At 43.4% G+C, this 19357-nt stretch overlaps 1 pseudogene; it reads right to left on the minus strand.

Moving 5' to 3' along the window:
* Nucleotides 1-809: 809 nt before the first annotated feature.
* On the minus strand, nt 810-19151 carry LOC135511420 (rho GTPase-activating protein 22-like; annotated as a pseudogene).
* Between the last annotated feature and the right edge of the window lie 206 nt (nt 19152-19357).

Below are 19357 nucleotides of genomic sequence, written 5' to 3' on the forward strand. Positions count from 1 at the left end.
CACCTGAGAGGTTGTTTTTTTAACAGTACAGTGTTAGCTCAGTAAGTACCACATTTAACCATTTAGAGGTTCATCTTTAAAGAGATCAATAACAGTCCAGTACACACAAAGGTGGTTTCTCAGACAAAGATTAAGGCAGGGATTCAAACCTATCAGCAGGCTATCCGTGTTATAATGCGCTTGACATTTAAAGGTAATTTCCAATTTAGCCAACATATGTAGCATTTACCATGAATGCTGTCTCCACAAATGCAGGAAAATGACCTTTAAGAGGTGCATAGACAACAAAGCGCAATCGGACTGAATCCTGGCGTAAACCTAATCCTGTAATAAACTCAAAGGGCCATCTCCATTGAAAGTGCTTCATAGTCCAGGACTAGGCTAAATCTGTTTCTGTGAAACTGGCCCACAGTTACCAAGAATGCATACAGAGTAATAGACAGCAGTAGACTTCAGATAAGAAAAACATAAAACCCCTTCTGTATCACAACAGTCTTGAGCAACCTCTGAATGAATACTCTAGGGTCCGGTATCATGGACACATATTAAGCCTAGTCCTAAATACACAGGCGGAGAGACACTTAGGTTGTGTTCATTAGAGCACACAGTAGCAAAACATTTAGCAATGGAACACAAAATATAGCATTTCTTGTTGAACAAGCTCAGATAGTACTTTCCTGTTAAATTCAAGACTTTCATTATTTTTCTTACATTTTTTCTGAGTGTAGCAGAATTAAACTTGACCTGTGTTAGCTCCCATAGTGAATGCCTAGGCTTTAGCTCAATGGGCTGACACTGTCAGCTCAGGTCTAGCTGGTTTGTGTGCCAGTGGTCAGGTCTCCCAGAACTGTTTCTCTTTCTGCAGAAGAACATTCAAAGTCTCTGCATCCTGCCTTGCGCGTTTAGAGTTCCCCAGTCGGATCTCCAGCATGCGGAACCTCTTCTTCTCCTGGTTAAGATCCTCTTCTAAACGACCAGACTGGAGACGAAGACCTGAACATGACTCCTCCAATCTGGGAAGAAAGAGAGCAGAGAGAGAGGGTTAGAGAGTACAGCAGACACACATGGATGTGTACACACACACATATGTCCTCTGTAGTTCAGTTGGTAGAGCATCGCTAGTGGGTTTGTGGGTTTGATTCATGGGACCACCTAAATGTAAAATGTTTGCATGCATGACTAAGTCGCTTTGGATAAAACTGTCTGCTAAAATGACATATATTATATTATGTGCACACATGCACACATAACACAACATACTGTACCATTACCATTGCAACAAGAAGGTAGTTTTTACTTGCGTATTTGTGTTTCATAGCTGAACCTCTGTCGCCTCAGCTCCTCCTTCAGATCTGTCACCAGGCTAAACAGACCCTCATTGACCCCTGACCTCAGACCTGTGATGTCATCTCCAGGGTCCCCCTTGCTGCAGCCAGCGCTGCTCACACACAGCTCCAGAGCAGAGCTACTGGATCCTGCCTCCGAGGACCCCGCCACAGCCTTGCCAGACCCTAACCCAGAGTTCAGTGTGGTGCGATCAGTTTCTGTAGATTCAGCCAATGAGATCTCATAGGAGGTCCAGGGGGAGGGGCTTCCACCGGGCAAGCTCAGACTGCAGGAATTGATGGTAACGTTGTCATAGGTCGAGAGCCTGTTGGAATGGGAGGAGTTTTTGACAGAGATGGAGGTCTTTATATTGGGAAAGGAGGAGTCTATACTAGAACTGGAAGGGTCTATATGTAAAGGAGATGAGTTTTTTAGCAAGCTTCTTTGGGAGTGTGAAGAGTATTTTATCGACAAAGAGGACCCAGTATAGGAGTCTGGCAGAGAGTCTTTATGTGTCTCTGTCAGGGAAAGCGAGGACTGTTTGAGTCGTTTGCCGGTCAAAGCGGTCCGTCGGTGACTGTGGAAGGGTGACAAGCCGTTCATCCGCCAGTTGCCCCCGGTGACAGTCGACATGTCAACTGCTGACCCTCCTATCTTCCCCCTCACCCCTATTGACCCCGACCCGCCCTTCAAGGAGGACCTCCATGAAGACAGGCTTTTGGACTGTTTACTGGGACCGAGGGCTGCACCACTACCACCTGAGAGCGTTCTTTCATTCTTTCCTTCACTCTTTCTCTCCATCTTTCCTTCTGTTCTTCCATCACTCTTTCCCTCAGAATACCCCTCTTTTCTTCCCTGGGTGGTTGATCCAGGGTGGTCAGTATTGAGAGAGGAGCCACTGGAGGTTGGGATGGGTTGAAGTGGTTCCTGACTTGGGGTGTTAGGGGTCTGTCCCAGGGAGGGATAGGGCTGGGTGGGGTTGGTGGGGCTCTGCTGTGAGAGCCACTCCACCATGCATTGGTGAATTGGGGGGGCCTGGGGATAGGGAGTTGGAGCAGGGGCAAATTGGTCCTCCCTGGGAGTCTCTGCCTCGCCCTGGTACAGACGAGAGTGTTCACTGATCAGTATGGTCATCAGGTGCTGCACCTTGGAACAGCCTGCAGGGTAGAAAAAAAGAAAATCGTTATTGATAGGATTTTACATAGCGTTTTTCCAGACTCTGAAAATGCTTTCTCCAGCCCAATGCTTCACATTATCAACAACAGAAAATGACAGGGTTGCAGATTAGCTGAGAAATAAATAACATATACTGGCTTTAAACTCTGGTTAAACAATTCCTCCTTTTCATTGACATTGTAAAAGAAAAGATAGAACTTAAATTTAGCTTCCTTTTATAATTTTACAAATCCCCACATGAAATGTTATGGTTAGTTTGCTCTGGTTAGGGATTATTGTCTTATTTCACTGTAGAGCCTCTATCCCTGCTCAATATACCTTATCCAACCCTTTCGTTCCACCTCCCACACATGCGATGACATCACCTGGTTTAAATTATGTTTCTTGAGACAATATCTCTCTCATCATCACGCAATGCCTAGGTTTACCTCCAATGTATTCACATCCTACCATACCTTTGTCTGTACATTATGCCTTGAATCTATTCTATCGCGCCCAGAAACCTGCTCATTTTACTCTCTGTTCTGGACATACTAGACGACCAGTTCTTATAGCCTTTAGCCGTACCCTTATCCTACTCCTCCTCTGTTCTTCTGGTGATGTAGAGGTTAATCCAGACCCTGCAGTGCCTAGCTCCGCTCCTATTCCTCAGGTGCTCTCATTTGTTGACTTCTGTAACCGTAAAAGCCTTGGTTTCATGCATGTTAACATTAGAAGCTTCCTCCCTAAGTTTGTTTTATTCACTGCTTTAGCACACTCTGCCAACCCAGATGTCCTAGCCATGTCTGAATCATGGCTTAGAAAGACCAAAAACCCTGAAATTTCCATCCCTAACTATAACATTTTCCGACAAGATAGAACTGCCAAAGGGGGCGGTGTTGTAATTTACTGCAGAGAAAGCCTGCAGCCTTACTATCCAGGTCTGTACCCAAACAATTCGAGCTTCTACTTTTAAAAATCCACCTTTCCAGAAACAACTCTCTCACCGTTGCTGCTTGCTATAGACCCCCCTCTGCCCCCAGCTGTGCTCTGGACACCATATGTGAATCATCTATCTTTGCCACCCATCTAGCTCGTGCTGCTAGGTGACCTGAACTGGGACATGCTCAATCTCACATAAATTATCAATGAACCTACCAGGTACAACCCCAAAGCTGTAAACACGGGCACCCTCATAGAAACCATCCTAACCAACTTGCCCTCCAAATTACAACTCTGCTGTTTTCAACCAAGATCTCTGCGATCACTGCCTCATTGCCTGCTTCCGAAATTTGCATCCTGCAGCACAAACTCAAAAAGGTTCTGGGACACTGTAAATCCATGGAAAATAAGAGCACCTCCTCCCAGCTGCCCACTGCACTGAGGCTAGGAAACACTGTCACCACCAATAAATCCACTATAATTGAGAATTTCAATAAGTATTTTTCTACGGCTGGCCATGCTTTCCACCTGGCTACCCCTACCCCTGTCAACAGCCCTGCACTCCCCACAGCAACTCAACTCGCCCAAGCCTCCCCCATTTCTCCTTCACCCAAATCCAGATAGCTGATGTTCTGAAAGAGCTGCAAAATCTGGACCCCTACAAATCAGCTGGGCTAGACAATCTGGATCCTCTCTATCTAAAATTATCTGCTGACATTGTTGTAACCCCTATTACTAGCCTGTTAAACCTTGTTTCGTATGTCTGAGATTTCCAAAGATTGGAAAGCAGCCACGGTCATCCCCGCTTTAAAGAGGGAGACACTCTAGACCCAAACTGCTACAGAGCTATATCTATCCTACCCTGCCTTTCTAAGCTCTTTGAAAGCCAAGTTAACAAACAGATTACCGACCATTTCGAATCCCACCGTACCTTCTCCGCTATGCAATCTGGTTTCAGAGCTGGTCATGGGTGCACCTCAGCCACGATCAAGGTCCTAAACAATATCATAACCGCCATCAATTAGAGACAATACTGTGCAGCCGTATTCATCGACCTGGCCAAGGCTTTCGACTCAACACATTCTTATCGGCAGACTCAATAGCCTTGGTTTCTCAAATTATTGCCTTGCCTGGTTCACAAACTACTTCTCTGATAGAGTTCAGGCTGTCAAATCGGAGAGCCTGTTGTCTGGACCTCTAGCAGTCTCTATGGGGGTGCCACAGGGTTCAATTCTCGGGCAGACTCTTTTCTCTGTATACATCAATGATGTCCCTCTTGCTACTGGTGATTCTCTGATCCACCTCTACGCAGACGACACCATTCTGTATACTTCTGGCCCTTCTTTGGACTCTGTGTAACCTCCAGATGAGCTTCAATGCCATACAACTCTCCTTCCGTGGCCTCCAACTGCTCTTAAATGCAAGTAAAACTTTAACCGATATCTGCCCGCACCTGCCCGCCCGTCCAGCATCACTACTCTGGATGGTTCTGACTTAGAATATGTGGACAACTACAAATAGGTGTCTGGTTAGATTGTAAACTCTCCTTCCAGACTCACAGTAAACATCTCCAATCCAAAATTAAATCAAGAATTGGCTTCCTATTTCGCAATAAAGCATCCTTCACTCATGCTGCCAACATACCCTCGTAAAACTGACCATCCTACCGATCCTCGACTTCGGCGATGTAATTTACAAAATAGCCTCCAACACTCTACTCAACAAACAAGTCTATCACAGTGCCACCCGTTTTGTCACCAAAGCCCCATATACTACCCACCACTGCGACCTGTATGCTCTCGTTGGCTGGCACTCGCTCCATACTCGTCGCCAAAACCACTGGCTCCAGGTCATCAACAAGTCTTTGCTACGTAAAGCCCCGCCTTATCTTACTGGTCACCATAGCAGCACCCACCTGTTGCACACGCTCCAGCAGGTATATCTCACTGGTCAACCCCAAAGCCAATTCCTCCTTTGGCCGCCTTTCCTTCCAGTTCTCTGCTGCCAATGACTGGAATGAACTGCAACAATCATTGAAGCTGGAGACACATATCTCACTCACTAGCTTTAAGCACCAGCTGTCAGAGCAGCTCACAGATCACTGCACCTGTACATAGCCCACCTGTAAATAGCCCATCCAACTACCTCATCCCCATACTGTATATATATATTTTTTTGCTCCTTTGCATCCCAGTATCTCTAATTGCACAATCATCTTCTGCACATATACTTTTCCAGTGTTTAATTGCTATATTGGAATTACTTCGCCACCATGGCCTATTTATTGCCTTACCTCCCTTATCTTACCTCATTTACACACAATGTATGTAGATTTTTTTTCTACTGTATATTTGTTTATTCCATATGTAACTTTGTGTTGTTGTATGTGTCAAACTGCTTTGCTTTATCTTGGCCAGGTCGCAGTTGTAAATGAGAACATTTTCTCAACAAGACTACCTGGTTAAATAAAGGTGAAATCAACAAAAATCTAAAATTAAAATAGCGCGTGTGTCATTCAAGTGGAAAATTCATTGGTATCTACCCTCCATCATGGTTTGTGCATCCTCCATCTTGGGTCAGAGGATGTTGGATCCGAACACAGTGGCCAGGTTCTGAACACTCATCTTGTTCTGACTGGAGTGAGACTGGACCTCATCTAGGAATCTATAGTGCAAATACACACACACACACACACACACACACACACACACACACACACACACACACACACACACACACACACACACACACACACACACACACACACACACACACACACACACACACACACACATATATATATATAAAGGCTGGTAAGTGTAAAACACTGTGAAGGACATTTTATTTCATCCAAGATTGTCTGAATATCAAATTTATTGTATGTTCAGTATGATACAGACTGAGACAGATTTAGGATGAGAGGTGGTGATGAGTCATGCTGTTTGCACCGTCTGTGTGATCTGCCTTGTTCTGCTGCCTCAGCTGCCTTCTGATGTCATTAAACACCTATTTATAGAATTAGGTGATGTCATTAAAGATGTATATCTAGAATGATGATGTCATTGAAGATGTATTGATAGTAATCATAGAGATGGAAGCCAGACATGTATTAACATCAGTATCTATAGAGATTATGTCGTTGTGTATTAATAATATTTACAGAGATGGAGGAGACTAGAGAGAGATGCTGTAGGAGAGACTCTGCAATACTCAGTTCTCATAGATTACATAATAATAATCTGTTTACCTGCAGATGTATTTCAGGAGGTTGTAGTTGACCTGAGGAAGAGTCCTCACCTGCCTCCCCAGCTCAAAGATCCCCTTCAAAAGGACAAATGTCGCTATCATTATTCATTAGGGTTTGAATGAGAGCATTACTACTTGAGGCGCGTGTGTCACTCACACACACACACACCTCCTCCTTGTCCTTGGTCAGTAGCTGAGCGGTGGAGAGGAACTCTGTGTATTTGTTGAAAGGCACCACAGGCTCCGGCAGCTCTCTGAGGTAAAGCTTCAGCAGGGATGCCACCGTGTGGACATCAGTGTGACTTTCAAATCAGGACAGGTCAGGGTGAGAGGTCAGTACAGTTCACGGTCATACATTGTGTTTTCCTCTTTACATGATAATATTTAAATATTCTATATCTGTAGATAATCTGTTAAACATCATTAAAACTGAGCCCATCTACCTGTCCGTGGTGTGTGTGGTGTTACATGATGTTGTGTTACCTGTCATTTGATGTGAAAGTAAAGTACTTCTCCTACCTGTCAAACAGTGGTTTCTCCCCACAGTCGAAGGCATCCTGCAGCTCTTGTACATGATTGGTCTGTCCAGGAATTCTAAACAGCCCCTCCTCTGTAAGGCCGTGCTGGTGTATAAAACACACACACTGGTGCACCAGCAGAGGCACCACAGTCTTGCTGCTGCTGCCACACCCACTCTCACACTGCATTGTCTCTTCTAGATGCTGCCCGGAGATACCTAGTGCAATGGCACCCAGATGCCAAGCGCACACACAAACGCAGGCACACAAATGCAGGCTCAGACACACACACACACACACACACACACACACACACACACACACACACACACACACACACACACACACACACACACACACACTAAACTGTGTGTGTGTGTGTGTGTGTGTGTGTGTGTGTGTGTGTGTGTTTTGTGTGTGAGGGTATGTGTGCATGTACAGCGGCAAGACAAAATATGTGAAAACTTTCGAAATACATGGATTTCTACATAAATTGGTCATCAAATTTGATCTGATCTTCATCTAGGTCACAACAATAGACAAATACAGCCTGCTTAAACTAATAACACACAAGCAATTCAACATTTTCATGTCTTTTTGAGCACACCGTGTAAACATTCACAGTGCAGGGTGGGAAAAGTATGTGAACCCTTGGATTTAATAACTGGTTGATCCTCCTATGGCAGCAATAACCTCAAACAAATGCTTTCTGTAGTTGCGGATCAGACCTGCAGAACGGTCAGGAGGAATTTTGGACCATTCCTCTTTACAAAACTGTTTCAGTTCAGCAATCATCTTGGGATGTCTGGTGTGAACTGCTCTCTTGATGTCATACCACAGCATCTAAATCGGGTTGAGGTCAGGACTCTGACTGGGCCACTCAAGAAGGCTTTTTCTTCTGTTGTAGCCCTTCTGTTGTTGATTGTCTTCTGTGTTTTGGGTTGTTGTCCTGTTGCATCACCCAACTTCTGTTGAGCTTCAATTGGCAGACAGATTCTCCTAACATTCTCCTGTAAAATGTCTTGGTAATTCGTTTATCCGTCGATGATAGCAAGCTGTCCAGGCCCTGAGGCAGCAAAGCAGTCCCAAATCATGATGCTCCCTCCATCATACTTTACACTTGGCATGAGGTTTTGATGTGCCTTTTTCCTTCCAAACATAGTGTTGTGTGTTCCTTCCAAACAACTCAACTGTTGTCTGTCCACAGAATATTTTGCCACTAGCACTGTGGAACATCCAGGTGCACTTTTGCAAACTTCAGACGTGCAGCAATGTTTTTTTGAACAGCAGTGTCCTCCAATGAACACCATTCTTGTTTAGTGTTTGACGTGCCGTAGACTCGTCAACAGAGATGTTAGCATGTTCCAGAGATTTCTGTAAGTCTTTAGCTGACACTCTAGGATTCTTATTAAACTCTGAACTCTGAACTTAAAAATTGAGCATTCTGCGCTGTGCTCTTGCAACCATCTTTGCAGGACGGCCACTCCTAGGTAGAGTAGCAACAGTGCTGAACTTTCTCCGTTTATAGACAATTTGTCTTACTGTGGACTGATGAACATCAAGGCTTTTAGAGACTCTTTCCAGCTTTATGTAAGTCAACAATTCTTAATTTGAGGTATTCTGATATCACTTTTGTTCGAGGCATGGTTAAACCTGTTGGCACTTGGGGGCAGTATTTTCATTTTTGGAAAAAAAACATTCCCGTTTCAAACGGGATATTTTGTCAGGAAAAGATGCTATAATATGCATATAATTGACAGCTTTCGATAGAAAACACTCTAACGTTTCCAAAACGGTAAGGATATTGTCTGTGAGTATAACAGAACTGATGTTGCAGGCAAAAGCCTGAGAAAAATCCAATCCGGAAGTGCCCCAGGTTTTGAAACGCTGCGTTCCAATGACTCCCTATTTGGCTGTGAATGTACCATCAACGAGCTTACACTTTCTACGTATTCCCCAAGGTGTCTACAGCATTGTGACGTAGTTTTATGCATTTCTGTTGAAGAATAGCCACAGGTGGCCACATTGCGTAAGTGGTCACATGGTGGCTCCGAGAGAGATTCTTGAGTAAAATACAGAGGTATTTACAGAGGTATTACTCCAATCGGTCCTAGAGAAAAACAAATTGTCCCGACGGATATATTATCAAATAGATATTAGAAAAACACCTTGAGGATGGATTCTAAACAACATTTGCCATGTTTCTGTTAATATTATGGAGCTAATTTGGAATATTTTTTCGGCGTTGTGGTGACCGCAATTTCCGGGCGATTTCTCAGCCAAACGTGAAGAACAAACGGAGCTGTTTCGCCTACAAAAATAATATTTTGGGAAAAAATGAACTTTGGCTATCTACCTGGGAGTCTCTTGAGTGAAAACATCCGAAGTTCATCAAAGGTAAACGATTTAATTTGATTGCTTTTCTGATTTCCGTGACAAGGTTGCCTGCTGCTAGCAAGGCATAATGCTATGCTAGGCTATGATAAACTTACACAAATGCTTGTCTAGCGTTGGCTGTAAAGCATATTTTGAAAATCTGAGATGACAGGGTGATTAACAAAAGGCTAAGCTGTGTTCCAATATATTTCACTTGTGATTTTCATGAATAGGAAGATTTTCTAGGAAGATTCATGTCCGTTGCGTTATGCTAATTTGTGTCAGGTGATGATTACGCTCCCGGATCCGGGTTTGAGAGTCATCAGGAAATGCTTCCTGTGAATAGCAAGGCAGCTCTAACCAACATCTCCAATTTTGTCTCATTGATTGGACTCCAGATTAGCTGACTCCTGACTCCAATGAGCTTTTGGAGAAGTCATTAGCCTAAGGGTTTACATACTTTTTCCAACATACAATGTGAATGTTTAAATGATATATTCAATATAGTCATGAAAATACAATAATGTGTGTGTTATTAGTTTAAGCACACTATGTTTGTATTGTGTTGTGACTTAGATGAAAATCAGTTCAAATTTGATGACTTATTTATGCAGAAATTCAGGTAATTCCAAAGGGTTTATATACTTTTTCTTGCTACTGTTTGTGTCTGTGTGTATGAGAGAGTGTGTGTATGAGAGAGTGTGTGTATGTCTGTGAGTGCGTGAGTGCGTGTGTGTGTGTGTGTGTGTGTGTGTGTGTGTCTGTGTGTGTGGTGTGTGTGTGTGTGTGTGTGTGTGTGTGTGTGTGTGTGTGTGTGTGTGTGTGTGTGTGTGTGTGTGTGTGTGTGTGTGTGTGTGTGTGTGTGTAAGAGAGTGTTACCTCCTAGCGGGGCCCATATGGCACTTCGTATGGCTCTGACCCACTCCTCCATGTCTCTCTGAGAGTTATCCATCAACAGGAAAGACTCGCTCAGACCTGAACGATCCTTCTTTCCACTGCCTCCTGCAAACAAACACACACATCAGTGGAGGCTCCTCAGGAGGAAAGGGAGGACCATCCAACTCAGTGAATTTCTGAAAAATAAAAATATTGAAACATTCAAAATGTTATACTTTTTTTTAGATAAAATTATACTAAATATATTCACGTCACCAAATAAGTTATTAAAACACACTGTTTTGCAATAAATGTCTACAGTAGCCTCAACAGCACCCTCTAGGGTAGCACCGTGGTGTAGCCGGAGGATAGCTATTTTATGTCTGGGTACATTGATTTCAATACAAAACCTAGAAGGTTCTCACTCCCTTCCATAGATTACACAATTACTTTGACAACTTCCAGAGAACGTCCTCCATGTTTTCCAACCCATCAAAGGATTTGAGAATGAATCTTGTACTGAAAGCATGAGCTACAGCTATCTAACACTGCAGTGCGTAAAGTGTGTAGTTGACTCAAAGAGAGATAAAGAATAGTTGAACAGTTTTGGACATTTCAATTTCTTAAAAAATTAAGGAGAAGCATCAGAGACAGAGAGAGAGATAAATGTTTTGTATTTTTTCCCCCTTTTAGTTTACCTTAGAGATAAATGCAGCTAATTTAGTCTACTCAACAACCTGACTCAAAAGGACAAGAATGCTATTTATGTTAGCTAGCTGGCTAAGGCAGTGCAACTTGTCCAAGTCAAGGTAAGCTGTAGGTTTTATTATGTATTGTATTGTATTAATGTATTGAATGTTAATTGCTAAACTGTTGCTGTACACTGTACTTAGTCATTGTACTCGTGGATTGGATTGTGGGTTTACTAACGCGTTAGTTCTACAACTGAACAACAATATAAACATGATGCAACAATTTCAAAGATTTTACTGAGTTACAGTTCATAAAATAAAATCTGTCAAATAAAGAAATGAGGCCCCAATCTATGGATTTCACATGACTGGGAATACAGATATGTATCTGTCAGTCACAGATACCTTATACCAGTCAGTATCTGGTGTGACCAGCATTTGCCTAATGCATCCTAACACATCTCCTTCACATAGAGTTGATCAGGCTGTTGATTGTGGCCTGTAGAATGTTGTCCCACTCCTCTTCAATGACTGCAAAGTTTGTGGATATTGGTGGGAACTGGATCACGCTGTCATACACGTCTGGTGAGTATGTAGGCCATGGAAAAACTGGGACATTTTCAGTTTCCAGGACATGTGTACAGATCCTTGTGACATGGGGCCCTGCATTATCATGCTGAAATATGAGATGATGGTGGCGGATGAATTGCACGACAATGGGCCTTAGGATCTCGTCATGGTATCTGTGTGCATTCAAATTGCCATCAACAAAACACAATTGTGTTCGTTGTCCATATCTTATGCCTGCCCATACCATAAACCCAAAGCCACAATTGGGCTCTCAACGTTGACATCACAGCAAACCGCTTCCCCACACAATGCCATGTCATCTGCCCGGTACAGTTGAAACTGGAATTTATCCATGAAGAGCACACTTCTCTAGCGTGCCAGTGGCCATCAAGTCAGTTACGACGCCAAACTGCAGTCAGGTCAAGACCCTGGTAAGGATGACGAGCATGCAGATGAGCTTCTCTGAGATGGTTTCTGACAGTTTGTGCAGAAATTCTTGTCCTGTCCAAGTGGCTGGCCTCAGACAATCCCACAGGTGAAGAAGCGAACACAGAAGAGGTCCTGTGGAGGTCCTGGGCTGGCGTGGTTAAACATGGTCTGCGGTTGTGAGGCCGGTTGGATGTACTGCCAAATTCTCTAAAACAACGTTATGGTAGAGAAATGAACATTAATTTCTCTGGCAACAGCTCTGGGGGACATTCCTTGCAGTCAGCATGCCAATTGTACACACCCTCCAAATTTGAGACCATTTGACAAAACTGCATCTGTGTAATGATCATGCTGTTTGATCAGCTTCTTGATGTGCCACACCTGACAGATGGATGGATTATCTTGGTAAAGGAGAAATGCTAATTAACAGGGATGTAAACAAATTTGTGCACAAAATTTTAGAGAAATAAAATTTTGGGACATAAGGAAATGGGATATTAGGGATATTTAATTTAAGCTCATGAAACATGGGACCAACTCTTTATATGTTGCGTTTCTATTTTTGATCAGTGTTGCTTGTTGACTATAACGTTAATATGTTGACAACAATGTGGGCTTTGTTGCGGTTTGCGGTTATGGTATGAAGGTTTGGCTTGGAGAAGCTTTTGCTCCTGGTCACAGAGAGTGATTGTGTTGTGCACTGAAGTCCAAAAGATGTGAGAAGGAATTATACAATGAGCAAAGTAATGAATCTGTATGTGGCTGCTATGAACGTGAACTGTGAGTGATCAGGGGTGTATTCATTCTGCCAATTCTGTTGCAAAATGTTTCTTAAACTGATGCAAACGGAATGACATGGAGAGGGACCTACATGAAATTGTCCAATAGAAACTCTTGTTTTAGTTGAAAAATTTAACATTTTGCAACTGTTTGGACTAATGATTACACCCCAGATCAGATAGATGCAGGCAAGAGTGTGCAAGGCGGTATTCAATTTGTCTCTCTACCTGTGCACCTATGTTATAAACTTTAATTTGTAGCTAGGTTGGAGCAACTTCATGATGGGTATAAGGCAAATTCCCTTATTGTCACGCCCTGGTCTTAGTATTCTGTGTTCTCTTTATTATTTTGGTTAGGCCAGGATGTGACATGGGTGATTTATGTGGTTTGTTTTGTCTAGGGGTTTTGTAGTATATGGGATTGTGTTTAGTTAAGTATTCTAGGTAAGTATATGGTTGCCTGGAGTGGTTCTCAATCAGAGGCAGGTGGTTATCGTTATCTCTGATTGGGAACCATATTTAGGCAGCCATATTCTTTAGGTATCTTGTGGGTGATTGTTTACACGTTTCTTGTTTTTGTAGTTTGTTCATGTATAGTTTTTCTTGTTAAAAAAAACATGAACTTCAACCACGCTGCATTTTGGTCCGCCTCGCTTTCACCAGAAGAAAACCGTAACATAATCACCCACCACAACAGGAACAAGCGGCGTGGTGACAGGCAGCGGCAGCAGGAGCAGCGCACGGAGGAATGGACATGGGATGATGTGTTGGACGGCAAGGGTTGCTACACTTGGGAGGAGATCCTGGCTGGAAGAGATCTGTGGAGGCACTTAGGAGAGCAGAGGCAGCCAGAGAGAGGAGCCAGCGATATGAGGGAACACGGTTGGCAAGGAAGCCCGAGAGTCAGCCCCAAAAAATGTCTTGGGGGTGGCACCGGGGGGCTAGAGAAATCGGGCAGGCACCGTGTTCTGCTGTGGAGAGCACGGTGTCTCCAGTGCAGGTGCATAGCCCGGTGCGGTACATACCAGCTCCTCGTATCGGCTGGGCTAGTGGGCATCGAGCCAAGTGTCATGAAGCCGGCTCTATCACACATCTGGTCTCCAGTGCGTCTCCTTTGGCCGGCTTACATGGCACCAGCCTTGCGCACGGTGTCCCCGGTTCGCCTGCACAGCCCAGTGTGGGCTATTCCACTTCGCCGCACTGGCAGGGCGACCAGGAGCATTCAAACAGGTAAGATTGGGCAGGCTCGGTGCTCAAGAGCTCCAGTGCGCCTGTACGGTCTTGTTTATCCAGTACCACCTCCACGCACCAGGCTTCCTGTGCGTGTCCTCGGCCCAGTGCCAGCACCACGCACCAGGCCTACAGTGCGCTTTGCCTGTCCAGCGCTGCCGGAGTCTCCCGCCTGTCCAGCGCTGCCGGAGTCTCCCGCCTGTCCAGCGCTGCCGGAGTCTCCCGCCTGTCCAGCGCTGCCGGAGTCTCCCGCCTGTCCAGCACTGCCGGAGTCTCCCGCCTGTCCAGCGCTGAGTAAATCGACGTGAGTCGATTTACAGTGGCGTCCATAATTCGAACCTTCAGAAATGAGAACAGGTATGCAACTATCTAATGACTATTTTAGCATTACAGTAATGTACTGTAAAATACGTATGACTGCATAGTATTGCATAAACATTTGTAACTCTAAGCCATCCATTTACTGCACTGCATTGAATGAATGAGGTTGGTTATCATGCTGTGCTACCTTTTTTTGTACATTGTTTACAGTTCCTATGCTGAACACATACTGTGTTTGAATTCTGTACAGAGTGGAAAGGCAAAGACATCATGGAGGACGAGGATGCTTGTTTACAGATGTACAAGAAACTGCAATTATAATTAAGGTTTTGGCCAACAATGCAATTTGGATTTGAGAGATTAGAGAGCATATCTTGAATAATGACACCATACTTAACAACATCAATGCTGTAAGCCTGTCTACCATACAACGCATCTGCCAATGGCACCGAGTGACGATGAAACAACTTTACAAGGTGCCATTTGAGAAACTCTGACAGAGTCAAGAATATGCGACATGACTTTGTAGAGGTATGTATGCAACACTACTTCCAGTACTTCAGACATACCATATTTACTCATCTGTATATTATTTTGTCTGTTACAGAGTATTTGAGCTGGATGCCCATGTAATTCGCCATTACTTTATTTATGTGGATGAGGTTGGCTTCAACCTCACCAAAACCAGGCGCCGTGGAAGAAATGTAATAGAACAGAGGGCAATTACCAATGTCCCTGGACAGCGTGGGGGTAATATAACTGTGTGCTGCCATCACTCAAAACGGGGTCCTCCATTTCAATGCCACACTGGGTCCGTACAACACCGGCCATATGCTCACTTTTCTGGATGCAATTTACACAATGCTTGTCCCTGATCCAGATCAGGAGCCTGCTAGATTAGTGGTTTTATGGGCCAATATTAGTTTTCACCGGGCTGTTCTGGTCCAAAACTGGTTTGCCATTCATCCACAATTTTGTATAGTTTTGTACTTACCCCCATATTCACCTTTTCTAAATCCCATAGAGGAATTCTTCTCAGCCTGGCACTGGAAAGTGTATGATCGCCAACCCTATGCCCGCATGTCGCTTCTCCAGGCAATGGAGGACGCATGTGGGGACATAGAGGTTGCCTCTGTCCAAGGTTGGATACACCATGCTAGGAGATGCTTCCCTCGATGTTTGGCAAGAGAAAACGTATCTTGTGATGTGGACGAAGTATTGTGGCCAGACCCAGGCCGGAGAAGAGATGAAGCGTAGCTTAGCACTGGTGACTGCCCCCCCACAAATTCCTGGACTGCCCCTCCCGGGATCCCACACACACAATTGTGTTCGTTACTGTATTCTAAAGAATATACTTTTGGTTTACATATGTTTATGGTCTTGTTGTATGCTACTGTATACAACAGTAACGTTTGGCCTAGTAAATATTTTCTGTTTCTACATTGCATTGGTGTTTACAGTGTACTTGTTACCCCTCTCAGCAGATTACTTTCACTGTAGAACATTGTATTGAAATGTAGATGTAAGCCTATGAAAGACCAAAGAGCTTTAGATTTAGAACAACAGTGTTTACATGGTATATCCAAAAATATACTATTATGAAAGCAGTGTTTGCCATTTGATGCAAATGCTTCATTCTGACATGTGTTTATGTCATTTTGAATGCAGTGTTACATTTTGAAGGAGATGTGAGGCATTTTGTGTGTGCAGTTTTGGAAATTTTGTGTAGATATTTGAAAAAAAGGAGAGTTTTGAAAATGTGTGTAAGCAGTTGGAAAAAACTGTAGTATAGTTGCATACCTGTTCTCATTTCTGAAGGTTCGAATTATGGACGCCACTGTAAATCAACTCAAGTTGGGCTGGACTCTCAGTGATAAGTAAAGCTATTAGTGTTTGCACATGCGAGGAGTGTGTGTGACCTGGTGAATAAGTGTAGCATTTTGATTGGTTGTGTTAGATTTTTCTGTTATAGGTAGAGAATTGTGTGTAGTGTTATGAAAGCGTTTTATGCAATTGACAACTGAGTCAAAGGCTGAGAAATAGCTTATGTGTCAGGCCTTGGTCTTAGCATTTTGTGTTTTCGTTAATTAGTTGGTCAGGCCAGGGCGTGACATGGGTTTATGTTGTATTTCGTAGTGGGGTTTTTTAGTTATTGGGATTGCGGCTGAGTAGGGGTGTTGCATAGGTTTGGCTGCCTGAGGCGGTTCTCAATCAGTCAGGTGATTCTCGTTGTCTCTGATTGGGAACCGTATTTAGGTAGCCATCTTAGGCTCTCGTTCATCTGGGTAATTATTGATATGAGGGTTTCGGGAATCTGTGATTCTTCGGTCGGCCCTGACTCATTCATACGATTAATAATTTATATGAGTTCGGCTGGAATCTGTGATAATATGCTTTCATCTATCGGTATTATGTCTGTTACCCCCGCCTTGTTCATATGTTTTATTATAGCTTGGAGTTCTGGCGGTATCTGTGATAAGAGGCTTTCAACTGTCTCAATTATGTCTGTTGGCTCAGCCATTTGGACAATTAATGATGTGTGTTCTTGGGTTATTCTGGAAGGATCCATGTTACATATATGATTTTAGCGCCTGTATTTGTGTTTTCTAATCAGATTGCTGTTTAACATACGTGGAATTGTTCTATGCCAGAAGGATTGATCCTGACGGTATTGTCGCTCGAGTAAAACCCCCATTTGTTTGTGTAGAGCCCTGGAAAAGACTGTTAGAGCCCTGGAAAAGGCTGTGAAAAACCTAGCTTGTTCTATTTCAGATCCGGGTGTTTCCACCAAAGAATTGGCTGAACCAAGAAGGTTGGCCGCATCCCATAAGAGCCGGTCGTCTGCCTCTGAAATGTCATTTAAAATGTGAAATCCTCCGGTTTGGTTGTTTCATTGGGAATGTTTGGTGAGCCGGAATCCTCCACGTGCTCTAGATGTGTGAGGTCTTCTGTGCCGTTGTACGCCGGGGAGGAGTCTGAAAGAAAAGAATACATACAAAATAGGTTATTAAACATAATATGTTAGATTATTATTTTTTTAAATACATTTCGGGTATAATACTATATATTAACAATACATAATTAAAATACCTAGGCTTTTTTGACGAGGGCTGTTCTGACGAATCGCGGAAACCGGGGGGGCTTGACTTTTTTTCATCAAGCATTCCCGATTCTGCCGGGCCTGTCTCGTGGAGTCTGAAAAAACATTATTTGTCCTTGTTTTAACATATTCAAGCCTAGAAATGTATACATAATAAAATATGTATAACTAATAATATATATATATATATAATGGCTTCATACCGTGTCCATGGAGTGCCGTAAGTTCCCTGTCCAGTAGTACTTTTCGGAAGAGGATGATTCTGAGAAATGTACTTGAGCCCGAGTTGTGCGTTGCTTGTTTGGGTCTGGAAATTGGAGCGAGCTGGTGGAGGTTCCCGGGGGAGTTGATGGGACGTTTAAATCCTCTGTTCTCCGTGTGTTTGAAAAAAATTCGTACAGAACGGGAGAATAGCATCTGTGTCATCTGATGTGTCATCTGCTCCACCGAAGTTGTTCAGGGTCCATAAGGAGCCCGTTATCCTTCTTGGCTGTATGTCTGCTGTAAACACAAAAATAGTTTTTAGTATAGGGTGCACACTTTTTGTTTTTTTAATGTATTAATATTCTTGTGTATGTGATTATTGGACTTACGTCTACAATAATGTGACGGGAATTGGTAGCATGTGTTTTTCTCCTGCAAATCTAACGCTGTCTGTTCCAGATCATTTAACCCTCTGAGCAGCTGCGTAAACGATGTAGAACCTACAAAAGTTAGATTATATTAATATATATATATATATAGTGTGAGGCAAAAAGTATTTAGTTAGCCACCAATTGTGCAAGTTCTCCCACTTAAAAAGATGAGAGAGTCCAGAAAATCACATTGTAGGATTTTTAATGAATATATTTGCAAATTATGGTGGAAAATAAGCATTTGGTCACCTACAAACAAGCAAGATTTCTGGCTCTCACAGACCTGTAACTTCTTCTTTAAAACCTGTTAAGCCTACCCCCTACTTTTTCGAACATTCTGTTAAAAATCGCGCAACATTTCAGCGTCCTGCTACTCATGCCAGGAATATAGTACATGCATATGATTAGTATGTGTGGATAGAAAACACACTGACGTTTCTTCTTCTTTAAGAGGCTCCTCTGTCCTCCACTCGTTACCTGTATTAATGGCACCTGTTTGAACTTGTTATCAGTATAAAAGACACCTGTCCACAACCTCAAACAGTCACACTCCAAACTCCACTATGGCCATGACCAAAGAGCTGTCAAAGGACACCAGAAACAAAATTGTAGACCTGCACCAGGCTGGGAAGACTGAATCTGCAATAGGTAAGCAGCTTGGTTTGAAGAAATCAACTGTGGGAGCAATTATTAGGAAATGGAAGACATACAAGACCACTGATAATCTCCCTCGATCTGGGGCTCCACGCAAGATCTCACCCCGTGGGGTCAAAATGATCACAAGAACGTTGAGCAAAAATCTCAGAACCACACGGGGGGACCTAGTGAATGACCTGCAGAGAGCTGGGACCAAAGTAACAAAGCCTACCATCAGTAACACAGTAGGCCGCCATGGACTCAAATCCTGCAGTGCCAGACGTGTCCCCCTGCTTAAGCCAGTACATGTCCAGGCCCATCTGAAGTTTGCTAGATAGCATTTGGATGATCCAGAAGAAGATTGGGAGAATGTCATATGGTCAGATGAAACCAAAATATAACTTTTTGGAAAAAACTCAACTCGTCGTGTTTGGAGGACAAAGAATGCTGAGTTGCGTCCAAAGAACACCATACCTACTGCGAAGCATGGGGGTGGAAACATCATGCTTTGGTGCTGTTTTTCTGC

This window comes from Oncorhynchus masou, chromosome 24, assembly GCF_036934945.1.
Source record: "Oncorhynchus masou masou isolate Uvic2021 chromosome 24, UVic_Omas_1.1, whole genome shotgun sequence".
Taxonomy (NCBI): domain Eukaryota; kingdom Metazoa; phylum Chordata; class Actinopteri; order Salmoniformes; family Salmonidae; genus Oncorhynchus; species Oncorhynchus masou.